General features: G+C 33.2%; 1 protein-coding gene across 1 annotated transcript in view; it reads left to right on the top strand.

Annotated features, from left to right (window-relative positions):
- The window catches only part of LOC103578665 (synaptotagmin-7), a 926763-nt gene that overhangs the window by 178738 nt on the left and 732699 nt on the right, over positions 1-15326 (top strand). The gene's annotated exons all lie outside the window — the stretch shown is intronic.

The following is a 15326-nucleotide window of genomic DNA, read 5'->3' as shown; positions in this document are numbered from 1 at the left end:
TATCTATTTTTTTTTTTTCATTTTTTTTTTATCAATAAAACCGGACTTACATTCCTAAATAATAACCGCTGCTGTATTTTTGCAACGTTCATTCTTTAAAATAAATAATTTTTTTTGGGCAATAACTTTTTTTTTATTTTTTTTTATCACTAGAACCGGGCTTGCATTCCTAAATGATATTCGCTGTACCTTTTTTAAAACGCTAATTTTAAAAAATAAATAAATTTTTTTTCGCCGATAATTTTTAACTTAATTTTTAATTATCTATTTTTTTTTTCATTTTTTTTTTATCAATAGAACCAGACCTTCATTGCTAAATAATAACCGCTGCTATTTTCTTGCAAAGTTTAATTTTTTAAATAAATAAATTTTTTTTCGACGATAATTTTTTTTACACATTTTATTTTATTAATATAACCGGACCTACCTTCCTAAATAATAACCGCTACTGTTTTTTTACAACGTTAATTTTTTAAAATAAATAAATTTTTTTTCGACGATAAGTTTTAAAACAATTTTTAATTACCAAATTTGTTTTTTATTTTATTTTATCAATAGAACCGGATATACATTGTTAAATAATATTCGCTGTACCTTTCTTAAAACGCTAATTTTTAAAAATAAATAAATCTTTTTTCGCCGATAATTTTTCATTACCAAATTTTATTTATTTTTTTTTTTTATCAATAGAACCGGGCTTGCATTCCTAAATGATATTCGCTGTACCTTTTTCAAAACGCTAATTTTAAAAAATAAATAAATTTTTTTTATCCGACAATTTTTAACTTAATTTTTAATTATCAAATTTTTTTTAATTTTTTTTTTATCAATAGAACCGGACATACATAGCTAAATAATATTTGCTGTCCTTTTCTTACTACGCTAATTTTTGTAAATAAATAAATAAATTTTTTTTCGCCGATAGTTCTTAACTTAATTTTCAATTATCGAATTTTTTTTTATTTTTTTTTATCAATAGAACCGGACAAACATAGTTAAATAATATTTGATGTCCTTTCTTAAAACGCTAAAATTTTTAAAGTAAATAAATTTTTTTTCGCCGATAATTTTTCATTACCCAATTTTTTTTTTTATCAATAGAACCGGACATACATAGTTAAATAATATTTGCTGTCCTTTCTTAAAACGCTAAAATTATCGGCGAAAATAAATAAATTTTTTTTCGCCGATAATTTTTCATTGCCCAATTTTTTTTTTTATTTTTTTTTATCAATAGAACCGGACATACATAGTTAAATAATATTCGCTGTCCTTTCTTCAAACGCTAAAATTTTGAAAATAAATAAATTTTTTTTCGCCGATAATTTTTCATTATCCAATTTTTTTTTTTATTTTTTTTTATCAATAGCACTGGGCTTGCATTTCTAAATGATATTCGCTGTCCTTTCTTCAAACGCTAATTTTAAAAAATAAATAAATGTTTTTTCGCCGATAATTTTTAACTTAATTTTTAATTATCAAATTTTTTTTTTATTTTTTTTTTATTGTCACGATTGGAGATCGTGATGGGCGTAGGTACGATATTCGGATAAAGTATAGTGAATAAAAAGGTACTTACATTGATCAAGGACCGATCCTATGACCTGGGCTCACGTGACCAAATGCTCAGTTTATTCTATTTTATATTTAATTCGCGCCCACACAATATTGTTGAAGACAATATGGATAAAACCCAAAACGATTTCCAATTTATTATGTGACTGATCTAATTTCACAATCAAACGTCGAGCGGCAAACGTAAGATTGCGTACCCCCTACTGTGAACTATCGGTCTGAGCGGCTAGACAGGTAGTAAAATAAGGGATAAAGGAAGGTGGGTTGCCGAAAAGCCTCGTGAAGCTATTATCTCGTTGTTAAAGTAAAATTGTCTGATAAATAATGTTTTTCAAATGTTTTATGTTAACGAGTATTTATTTATTAAATGACTCAATATTCTCAAAATACAAAAGGGGTTACAAATGGCAATATTAAGAATAGTAAATATAAAAGCAAATGTTTCATGCATATGGGTTACAATTATTTCAGAGTATATAAAAATAAAAATACCAAACAATGGTTACAATATTCAAAAACTTACCCTAAACAGGTTTTGGTGAGGTGTCAAGACTGTCAGCAGTTACACAGGACACTTATTCACGACGCGTTCTCGCGGTCAATTAATGTGATTTTAAATTTATCGAATTATTTATTTATTTAGTCTACCTTGTTGTATAAGCTTCAATGGTTATGCGTTTTTAAATCTCTGTAGGTTAAATTAAAATGAAGGTCTTCGCGCTTTTCGCGGTAAAATAATTTCAATGTATTCAAATTCTTCGCGTCTTCGCGGTAATATAAATTTATAAAATCTTCGCGTATTTTTCGCGGAAAAAAAAAATATTTCCAAATATTATTCAAATTCTTCGCCTTTTCGCGGTAAAATATTCTTTAAAATCTTCGCATTTATCGCGGTAAAATATTCTTTGATTCTCCACGTTTCTCGTGGTATATTTCAATATAAAAATAAAATGAATGAAATTAAATGGATTATAATAAGATGAAGATAATCAATGCTGTACCGGTGCTAAACGGTTGATATTAGTTCACGACTTACAACGATCAAGGACCAATCGTACGATCTGGGCTCACGTGATCGGATGCTATACGCTAATATCGCGTTGATTATGCTTCTGAAGCTAGTAGAAAATAATATACCGATTATACGAGTGCTTACGACGATCAAGGACCGATCCAATGATCTGGGCTCACGTAACCGAATGCTCAATCGGGATATCAATCCTCTAGCCACGAACACCGTCAAGTGTCCGGAGTTCGGTAAGGTTCAGAGTTTGATTCCCAAAAGAACTGATGAGCTAAAGTCCATGGTCTTTTTATATGATCCTCGCATATGAAAAGTGGTGGTAACCAGTTTCCCATACGAGAGGACTCGGACTCGCCCGAAAGTTCTAGGCCCATGCACACGTGTGATCCCTGGGAAACAGATTTTGACTATTAAAGTAGGCTGATGACCTGGCGCCACTCTGTCGCTGAGCATGCTCGTGTAGGAAACCATAAATTTGGAGGTTTCCATTAGCTTTCTCTAATTTCCAAGAATCACATGCAGGTGCGCATGAGTTGGGTGGTCTATAGGTTTAAGATGAAAAATCAAAGAAGACTACCGCTTCTATGCTTAGATTAGTTAAATGGGAACGGATGCATAAATTTTAAAAGTACGTTAAGTAAAAATGATGAAATTTCCAGAAAGAGAAATATATAATACGCGTGGTCCATTAGTACAATACGATTTAATTGTAAAGCGTTGACAACGCTCAGGTAGGTATATTTGTCCGGTACGACTTCTGGCGTCAGTAAGTTGGCGTTATACATAAAAAGGTTTACGTACAGGAGGTTTTAGTGTGTACTTATCTTGGAAGAGAGAGAAAAAAAAAAAAAAAATTTTTGAATGTAGCAGCCGTGACATTATCAATAGAACCGGACATACATAGCTAAATAATATTTGCTGTCTTTTTTTTACAACGCTAAATTTTGAAAATAAATAAATTTTTTTTCGCCGATAATTTTTAACCTCATTTTTAATTATCAAATTTTTTTTTTTTATTTTTTTTTATCAATAGAACCGGATATACATTGCTAAATAAAATTCGCTGTACCTTTCTTAAAACGCTAATTTTTAAAAATAAATAAATTTTTTTTCGCCGATAATTTTTAACTTAATTTTTAATTATCTAATTTTTTTTTATTATTTTTTTTATCAATAGAATCAGACCTTCATTGCTCAATAACAACCGCTGCTATTTTCTTGCAAAGTTTAATTTTTAAAATAAATAAATTTTTTTTCGACAATAATTTTTAATCTAAGTTTTTTTTACCTATTTTCGTTTTAATTTTTTTTTTTTATTAATATAACCAGACTTACATTTCCAAATCATATTGTCTGCCTCTTTCATTTCGCGATTCATATAAAACTTAACGAACAATATTATGCATTCAAATAAAAAAAAAAATTTTCGTACTTACTTAGGATACTTCTTCTTGATGAAGTGCTCACCGCAACGATTATCCAACAAGTGAGATACGATTTTGCACAATGACTTGATGTTTTGTTTTCTTTATTTTACTAATTGATGCCACAGATTGGCGATTATTTCACTAGTAACTTATGATAGAAAGAGAAGAACCTACAGGGAGCATACTGTCACACGCTTTTAAGTGTAATTTTACAACGCTCTCTGTCTCACAAATGCATAAATGTTCTAAGAATGATATTTCTAAGAAATACGATATTATAAACGATAAATATTATAAATAGTTTAAATTAAATTAAGAAAAAAAAATATCATTTTAGGTAATATTCAAACTGTAAGTCAACAATATGTTTAAAATGACTTTAGGAATACATTTTTTTTTATTAATAGAAACTTATTAAAATTATAAATTTGTAATTTATAATTCGGTTATATCGTAACTTTTGCTGTCAAGTATAACTTTAATAAAATTATAATCGATACTTAAGAAAAGAAGAAAAAAATTCAGTTGGTTTTTCTTTAATTATAATTTTAAGCTTTTAAGATTTGATAAATTTATAATTTTTATGATCAAATTATTACATTTGTAAGATCTTTATATATATCCTAATTATAAATGAGAATATATGTATTAATTTTTTATAATTTAACTTTTAACTAAGAAAACTTAAGTATAAGCAAAGGAAATAGAAAATTAATGAAAAAAAAAAAAATAATAAAATAAAATAATATTTAATAAATATTTTTACAAATTACAAATGTAATAAATATTATTTTATTTTTTTTTTTTCATTAATTTTCTATTTCCTTTGCTTATACTTAAGTTTTCTTAGTTAAAAGTTAAATTATAAAAAATGAATACATATATTCTCATTTATAATTAGGATATATTTTTTATTATGCATATACTAATATTATTATAATTATAGATATAATTAATATTGTCGCGCACTGATTTGAACGACAATCGATTAGGGAGTTTTTTAATTATCAAGGATTGTTAATTATTTTAAATCTAAATAATTTTGGATTTTTAACACAATGTTTAATGCTATTAAATCTCTTTATTTATAACAATAACTATTAATGAAATTTACGATGGTTTACAATGTATAAAAAGATTATTGATTTGAATTTTTTGGGAGCAAGACGTTTGCGTTTGAGTTTTGATTTCTAACTGACTTGTGTGTATTTCAAAAACTGATTCTTCCCTTTTTTGACGTTAGAATACAAGTATTTCTTTTGCGTCAAGTAGGGATGTTTTAGATATTCAAGAGTGTAATTGGTTAAGACATTTTAAGTAGGAGTAACTGGGTGTGGACTAATAGATGACGTAGGTTGTAACGTATTAGAGAAAAATAAAACGGAGAGAGAGCGAGAGTAAGCGCAAGACCCAAAGGGTCCACGAGCGTGGGACGTAAGCAAAAAAAAAGGATCTATGCCTTACTTCGCGTAGTGAGGTCATAAATAATATTTTATTACCATCCGAAGGATATTTGAGTTGGTTTAAAATAAGGATTACATATAAAAAAAAAGGAAAAGTTTCAAAAGATAAATTTCTAGTAAACTCATAAAAATTTGGAAAATATATAAAATAAGGTATTTTAATATGAGAGTAAATGCGCAGTAAACTCATAAAATTTAGAAAGCGTGTGACTGAAAACTAAACATTTGGCTAGCAGATGTTGAAAGATAAGATTTTGGAAAATTATGTTTTAAATTTTGCGTTTTATGATTATTTTTTGTGAGAAGATAATTTTGTGTAGTTACATGTGTTTTGGTACGGAACATCTTGCCCCCCTTGAGAGGTTATAGCGATCAAATAGATTTTATTTTATTGTCTTGTTACTCATCTGGTAATAAAATTGCCAGTCTTCTCACGTTACGGTCAATAGTTCCATGGGCAGTCTTAATAGTGACCGTACGTGTAATTCCATCTGATCCTGGATGCGTTTGAATAACTCGGCCAATGGGCCAATGCAGTGGTCGCGTGTTGTCTTCTTTGATAATGACAACTGTACCCTCCTTTATATCATGAGTACCTTTCAGCCACTTTTGTCTTACATTCAAGCCGTTAAAATATTCTTTATGCCAACATTTCCAGAAGGCTTGTTTTAACTTCTGGATTAGTTGCCACGAGGATAATTTGTTGGATGATGTATCAGACCAGTCCCAATCAGGCAGACTCGTTATCGAATCGCCAATCAAAAAATGACCTGGTGTAATCGCTATGGGATCGTTTGGATCTGATGAACTCGGTGTTAACGGTCTTGAATTTAAAATTGCTTCAATTTCGATTACAAAGTTGTTAAGTTCTTCAAATGTGAGAAGTGTGTCGCGTACAATTCTCATTAAATAACTTTTAAATGACTTAACTGCCGCTTCCCACAAACCACCAAAATTTGGTGATCTTGCCGGAATGAATTTCCACTGAATTCCTTCTTCTGTAAGAAATCTATGTACCTTTTGTTGATGTTCCTCTGAATTAATTTGTTGATAGATCTCTTTTAATTGATTATTTGCACCAACAAAGTTGGTTCCGTTGTCTGAATGGATGCTGTAACACTTGCCTCGACGTGATATGAATCTCCGCAATGCTGCTATAAATCCCTCACTGGTCAGATCACTGACAACCTCAAAGTGTGTAGCCTTGACTGCTAGACAGACAAACACAGCTACATATACCTTGATTCGGCCACGATTTCGATGTTTCTTTTCCTTGATGTAAAATGGACCGCAGTAATCTACCCCAGTATAGTGGAAAGGACGAGTTTGTGTGACCCGCTCTCTCGGCAGCTCTCCCATCGGATAAACAGCTGTCTGAGGATTTGATTTTCTGCATCTTACGCAGCGATATGTGACTCTCTTAACTTCGTTTCGACCATTTAGTGGCCAGAAGTTTCTCCTCACAACATACAAAGTTGTTTGAGGACCGGCGTGAAAGTGCCTTTGATGAGCTTCTTGGATAATCAAAGTTGTATATGAATGTGATTGAGGTAAAATTATCGGATGTTTTTGATTGTATGAAATATTTGCATGGTTTAGTCTTCCACCAACACGAATTATGTCATAATCATCAAAAAATGGACTAAGATGTTTTAATTTACTGTTTTCGTGTATTTCTTTTTTATGTTTTAAATTGTGAATATCTTTCGTAAAGTGTATATTTTGTATTAACTTGATAATTTTTACCTGAGCCTGACGAAGTCCCTCAAGGGTATATTCACCGATATACTTATTATTTGGACTCCAACGCAAGATGCGAGCAATCGCACGATGCAGCTTACTTGCTGAACTGAAGAATTTGATGAATGATGAATCATCAAGTGAACTTGTTTTTATACACGTTGTAATACAAGTGAGTTTTTTCCTTTCATTGTCTTCGATTGGAGTAGATACTACTGATATAGGCCAGTCGTTCTCTGGATCTTTCAGCCAGGTTGGGCCAAAGGCCCGAAGTGAATTGTCTATAAATTCTTTTGGTGTTAGTCCTCGTGAAGATGCGTCTGCAGGATTATCTTCCGACTTGATGTGTCTCCAACTGGTAATCGGTGTTCTTTCTTGTATCTGAGCTACTCGATTTGCTACAAATGTCTTAAGAGTTTAAAGGTCTTAATTCGGTAAATAGTTTTTATTTTAGAAACGTTTGCTTACACGGTCAGGCCGTAAAACGCGTTTTTAATTTATAAAAAACAGTCGCAGAGAAATATTTTTCGTTAAATTTTTTTTTTTCGTTGTTGATGTGGTTTTAAACAACTCCACGAAATTTCAAGAAGTTTAAAATTTTTCGACCTCACCGCTTTTCTAAGGCTGTTCTGTCGATTCAGAATCAAGCATGATTTATTTATTTTCAAACGGACAAGTGGAAATTTAAATTATGTACAAAATACCATCAAAGGTATGAGAGGTGTATCAAGTCAGTGATAATTAATTTTTATTCCATATATATAAATAAGTGTTTTAATGATCTCGGTGCTGAATGGTTTCGTCCCGAATGTGACTTATAAGATGTATTTAACTTCTATTCTTCAGTCACGTTCTGCCTCAGACCACAAATATGTATTTATACTTTACAGAGACTTGTACCTTATAATGTACATGAAAAGAAATCTCTATATAACACAGAAAAACTCTTGAGTAGAATATCTTTATGAGGTACTATATAAAAAAAAAAAAAAGAAAAAAAAATTGCAGAAAATCTGCTCGTCACTGCGATATTCAAAACACACAGTATAATTACTCATACTTCATAATTCAATATCATTTAACTATATTATTAAAAGTGATGAACAATTTAAACCAAAATATAGTAATCTCAAATAAAATTTTTCTGTGTTCAACTATAAAAGATATCACTTGACTAAAAAATTACAAGAATGTAAAGTACTTAACTTAGAAAAGTATTCGGAGTTTCACAAAAAAAAATATGTTAATGATTGTACCTAATAAACATAATGTATAGGACTCATCAGTAAGGCTTAAGGATCATGTTTAGGTCAATTTTTATTTTCGTCATTAAAAATTTAGAGTGCGAAATCATATGAAAATTAAACACAACTCATGTTGCAGTATATATAGTCCAATAAAAGCAAAAAATTTAATTTTTACACCCATTAAGCATACAAGTTCAGATGGAAAAATTCTGTTCACTTCTATCGGTAACAAGTTTTAATTCTTAGGACTACTTGGAAACTGCACTAATTGATTACTTGCAATTATTTCATAAAAAAGATGGTGTCGCATTTCCGCCGCATTCCGTGAATAATTCAACTTAGTTGGATCACCACTCAGTGCAATTGTTGTGGCATATGCAGCTGCATACACTCCGCAACTACTTTCGTCAGGCTGTTGAGTAACATTATGAAAAGTTATTGGACTTTTCGGATATAGAATTTTCAAAAAATCTTGTTCAACATCAGACATTTGAACGAAGTTATCGCGATTCAAACTAACATATATAGCCACATATTGGCCATTAAAATGTGAACAGCACCAATGAGGATTACTGTGATAACCACCTAAAATCAATATTTCATTATTTGAAGTTGATTCTCCCAGTGGTTCTAAAATAGTGATTGGCAACTGAATCGTAAAACCTTGATCCTCAACTAATAATAAGAAACGTGAAATTGAAATATCATCCAAATAGCTACCGTTCATCACGATATTCTCTTGATAATCTTCAAATGTTTGATTCAAAACGGTTTCTCGATAAACATTAATAAATTCTTGATAATCATCATTAATAGAAGAATCTACTGGTTGATTTAAATCACTATTTTGTTGATGGGCTTTCTTTGCTAATTTATCAGCATCTTTTTGAGCTTTTTCAGCTCTAGCTTCAATCGTGAATGCTGCTTTACGAACAGGCATACTTCGCTTTTTTCTACTATCAATTACTTCATCAACTAAAGCGAAATGATAAAATCTATTAAGCTTTTCTTTCATATGACGATTCCAAAAATTCTCATTTTTTTTAATTATTTCAGCTATTTTCATATCATTTGGAGTATAAACAGCAAAGTAACAAAACTCCTTGCCAGTGACATGAAGCTGCCCTTGGATCATGTAATACAGAGCATGATTGTCGTTAACCTGATTTGACGCAGTTTTTACAAATAAATTTTTTAAATTTCTATTATTACTTAATACTGGATCAACATTTGTTTGTTCATCATCTGAAATACAGTTAAGAATCACTATAGAATCATCATTAACGAGACCGTCAGGTCTAGCACACAAGTAAAAGCTTTCTTCATCATTGGAAATGAATATACCGCATGATGAAATACTATAGTTAATTTTAGATTCCAAATGTCGGAGAGATTTTTCTCTATGATTATTCATAGTCTCTAAAATGTCATCATCAAAAATAAATGGATTGCATATATCATTGATGACTGGCACACATGAAGTTGTTTCTAACATCCGACATATTTTTCCAGTTATAGAAGTAGGAATTATATCAAGTTCAAAACAATGTGGTTTTCCAAAGAATAATTCTTTCCGAGTTTCGGTTTCATGGAAAATTCGATTTTTTTGGCGATCGCGAAGCTTTTCATGATGATCTTGTTTTTTTTGTTGATAAATGTTAGGATGGGTTTCAGCTAAATCGGGTTGAGCTGCATTTGGACCGTAATCTTTATCAGGACCGAAATTCTGGCGCCTTCCTCTCGGTTTGTTTTTATTAACGAGTCGACATTTTTTGTTAATTTGTCTTTGCAAATCTTTTTCCTTCTCTAATTTTTCAATTGTTGGAGGAACATTTTTTTTACAAAATTTAATAAGTGTTGACAATGGAACTCCTGATGTCGTTTGATCGAGGGCACCCATGTATATTCTGTCGTGAAATTCATCTGCACCGTTATAAAAAATTCTTTTACCAGAGAGATACTTGGCTAAAATCGCATGATATTGTTCTATCCGATTGCTCGTTTCTTTATGCAGTAAATGATCTGCATTAGAACTTAAATCATCCATGATTTTTTCGATTCGTGGATACAAGCCAAATTCTTTTATTGTAATAAAATAGTTAGGCTTAGATGTGTCGCAAGTCCATTCAGGAGGGCATTCATCATGATCACCGAAAACATGACGAGCTGCGATGGGAATATTTTTTCGCAAAATTTCAGTATTTTTTTCGAAAATATGCTGTTTTTCATCTTTCGATAGATTGTCGTTGTCAAGTTCTTTTCTTAAACGATCAATCTCAATGGTTATAACTCTACGAATTTTTAATCCACTAGCTTTAATTTTTGATCGAATAAGGCCAACACCGCGTCTATGTGAAACGGTATTATCAGTCAATCCAGCAGCTCCTTTAATTTTTGTCCCCATTCTACGAAACAAATGATTTATACATTTTATTCTCTCTACAGTGATATTATAATCACGATATGGGTTCGAATCGAGAACTGCCTTATACGTCCTACTATCATCATCGGAAACTAATGTTTTAATAATTAGTCCATGTAATTTAAGACTACGATTAAAAATTGTAGTGGTAGCAATCGATTCCATACTTGAGGAGCTATTTTTGCGATCAAAATTCATAAAACATTCATGTTCTGGTGGCTCCATATCACGATTTTGATAATAAACACATTTACTACAAAACTTATTTAAGACTTCAATATCAATTACTTTCTGGGTAGCACAGCCAATGAGTGCAACTGAACCACCAAGAGAATTATATTTACCTCCAACATAACTTTTTTTTCCAAAGAAGCCATCAGTCATACCCTTTATTAAAGGAATACCGCAAGGAGTAACGTCACCGTTTTGTATAGCGATTTCTGCTTCTTTCAGTGCATTTAAATGCATTTCCTTAGCAAGAGAATCATGTATAGGCTTAATTATGTGGTCACGATACTTTCGATAAGATTTATACGAAATATATGGCACGTCAAATACAGCTAAAGTAGTTTGAAAAGCGGCGAAAGAACTAGCGGAGCCTAAAACACTTATGACAGCTGTTTGATTGATATGAAAATCTTTTTCAGGCTTTGGTGGGCTTGTATATAACTTACCAATCATTTGACATTGAAGGCACTTAACATAACATAAAGTATTTAAGCCTATGTTTGTACAGCCAAAAAAATCGACGTCTTCCAAACGTCGGGTACATAGAGGTTGATGATTTTTGGCATCACCAAAATTTTGAACTTCTTTTAAGAAGTAAGCCATATCAACAATGCGACGTCCAGAAATAACAGGAGAAATATCAGTCCGTTAATTGCAACTAGATGATCGGTTGTGATTTTGGCCAAAACTGCTTGAAAAATGGTTTTCTGATTTTTCAGAAACTCTTTCTTGCGAGAGATTTGGAAAGGGTTCATTTATAGTTTCCGTAAATTCTAATTCATCATCACTTTCATACGATGAATCCAATATTAAATTCGAAAAATTCAAATGAGATTTAATGCCATAAAAATGATTAAGGTCTGAGTCATTTGACACTTCTGACCGCAGAGAATATAAATCATCGCTGGAATCATCAAATTCATCAAGTTCGGAGTCATCAAAACTGTAGGTTTTTGGTGGATCCTGTTCTCTGATTGCTCAGAGTGTACTTGGTCATCATTAATAAAATTAGAATTAGTAATACTGTCACTAACTATATTTCTAGGTTGCTGAACACTATTAGCATTGGAAATACCAAGTTCGAATTTATCGAGAGTTTTAATATCTCGATTAATCCTTTCCTCTGATTGCTCAGAGTATACTTGGCCATCATTAATAATAAGAGAATCAGCAGTACTACTGTTACTTACAATGTTACTAGGATTATTAACACTGTTAGCATTGGAAATACCAAGTTCGAATTTATCGACAGTTATAATATCTCGATTAATCCTTTCCTCTAATTGCTCAGAGTATACTTGGCTTTCATTCAATACATCATAATCAGTGATACTACTATTACTGGTAATGAAATCATCACAAACTGCAGTACTTAAATTATCTAAAAAATTATTTACAATTACCGTTCCTTCATCGTTATTATTGTCTGCTTCCATTTGTTCTTCAGCTTCTGATACTTCAACTTCTACGTACAGTTCTTCTAATATCTCCATTTCTTGTTCATGTGCTTCATCGTTTCTGTCGTCAGCTTTGCCATGATCTTCTAATATCACTTCCGTTACTTCTTCTTCTTCGTTTTGAAGTTGAATTTCTTCTATACGTTTTTTTTTTCCGGCTATCAAATAAATGTTAACACATAATTTTAAAAGAAACAATCGATATTTAAATTAAAAAATTTAACACCCTAACATGCGAGAGCTAAACGCAACCACACAAATACATACCAATCAGACACACAATCTAATATATATATATATATATATATATATATATATATATATATATATGTATATATATATATATGTATATATATATATATATGTGTAGAGATGATGTGGGTGATTAAAAGGAATTAATCAAAACGTTTATCTCTTACTAAAATTCGTTTATTGATACGAAGAATATTGTCGTCAGATTGGTAATTCACAATATATAATTAAAAGTGATAGAACGCGTGACACTGTATACGGAAGTAGCTTTATAATTATTCTCTTACTGATTTCTTTTTTTCGATGCTCGTGGGTCCTCACACTCGTGGTCGAGCGTGGAGAGGGGACCGATTATCGACGAAAGTCGTCGATTGCTATCGAGCAATAATGTGGTAGTCACCACAGTACTTCCCCGGTTTTTTTTTTTTTTTTTTATATGTCTAGGACAAAAAATTTTGACCGCAGCGCATGGTTGAATTTGAGCAAATTAAAATGTGTTAAATATTTACAAGTAGTGAAATGATGAATAATATGTACAAATAAATAAATAATGAAAAAGAAAATAAATTAATTTGCTCAAATAAATTTGACGGTTTTGCGCTGTTTCTTTTGGGTAGTTTGCTCGGGAGCGTCGTGAATTTCGTCGCTGTTGGCTACGTAGACTGGTTTGAGCCTGTCGACGGAAATCGGTGTTGGCGCTCGCTTGAAATCGACGATGAAATATTTGTCGTGACGGCTTATGACGCGATACGGTCCTTCGTACGGCGATGAAAAAGATGGTCTCACCAGATCGTTGCGGACCAGTACGTGGGTACACGTTGCTAGGTTTCTGAAACAAAAAACAGAGCGTTTCCCGTGGCGCGACATTTCAGCCGGTGCCAGGGTATTAAAATGACCTTTTAAAATACCAAGTAAATTACCGGGTGAAATTTTCTTCGTCGTCGGTGTCAGTAGTTCTCCAGGGAGACGAATTGATTCACCGTAGACAAGTTCGGCTGGTGTTGCGGAGATGTCTTCCTTCCAGGCGGCTCGCAGTCCGAGTAAGACCGCTGGTAAAGCGTCGTACCAAGATTCATTGTGGCACAGGAGCGCTGCTTTCAGCTGCCGATGGAGACGTTCCACTAGTCCGTTCGCCTGTGGGTGATACGGCGTTGTTCGCAGGTGCTTGATTCCAAACAGGTCGGCGAGAGTGCGAAAGAGAAACGATTCAAATTGACCGCCTTGGTCAGAGGTGATTCGTTTTGGTACGCCGTAGCGTGCGATCCAGTGGTGAATCAGGGCACGTGCTACTTTTTCTGTTGACCCGTTCTCGAGTGGAATGGCTTCTGGGAACCGTGTGAATCGATCGATGATAGTAAGGCATCGATTGTGACCGTTTGACATTGGTAAAGTCACTAAATCGATGTGGATATGTTCGAATCGTCCGGATGGTGGTTCGAAGTTGGCTATCGGCGATGATACGTGTCTTTGCACTTTATTGCGCTGACAATCGATGCAGGATTTGGCCCATTCTCGGCAATCTTTGTTGATTGAAGGCCAAACGTAGCGTCGAGTGATGAGTTTTTGTGAAGCTCGGGCGCCGGGATGTGCTAATGAGTGAAGCGACTCGAAGACTTTTCGACGGAGTGGTCCGGGAACGTATGGACGCACTGTACCTGACGCGATGTCACAGTACACTGCTGGTCCGTTGTCGAGATGAATAATTTTCAAATTTAGCGCCGTGTTACTGTGAAGAAGCTGTCGGAGTTCATCATCATTCTTTTGAGCGTCGGCGAGCTCAGACGAGGTGATCGGCTCGGAGATCGTCTCGACACGTGACAATGTGTCAGCGACAACGTTGTCTCCTCCAGCGACATGGCGGATATCCGTAGTGAATTGACCAATAAAGTCGAGTCGGAACTGCCACGGTGAGGCTCGTTCCGTGCGTTGTTTGAACGCGTGTAGTAACGGTTTGTGGTCCGTGTAGATTGTTATGTGGCGTCCTTCGAAGATATGACGAAAGTGTTTGACTGAGTCATAAATGGCGTGCAATTCACGATCGTAAGTTGACAGTTTTTGAATTGATGGTGTCAATTTTCGACTGAAGAATGCCAGTGGTTGCCAATCGTTGTTTACGCGCTGTTGGAGAACAGCGCCGATTCCATGTTCCGATGCGTCTGTAAAGACAGCCCATTCGGCGTCGTTGTTAGGGTGAACAAGGAGAGTCGCATCGGCGAGAGCTTGTTTTGAGGCGTTGAAAGCGCGTTGAAGGTCAGGAGTCCAGTCAATTGGATGAGATCCTTTTACATTTGGGCCTTCGAGCAGCTTGTTCAACGGCGAAAGAATTTCTGCAGCGTTCTTGATGAACTTTCTGTAGAAATTGACTGTACCGAGAAATCCACGTAGCGACTTTATGTTCGTCGGTGGTTCCATCTTGGGAATGGCTTCGACTTTTTCGGGAAGTGGTTTGGTGCCATCTTGGTTGATCAGATAACCCAAGAATTTCACTTCT

This window comes from Microplitis demolitor, chromosome 4, assembly GCF_026212275.2.
Source record: "Microplitis demolitor isolate Queensland-Clemson2020A chromosome 4, iyMicDemo2.1a, whole genome shotgun sequence".
NCBI classification, from domain to species: Eukaryota; Metazoa; Arthropoda; class Insecta; order Hymenoptera; family Braconidae; genus Microplitis; species Microplitis demolitor.
This window is presented reverse-complemented; position numbering and strand designations above follow the sequence as displayed.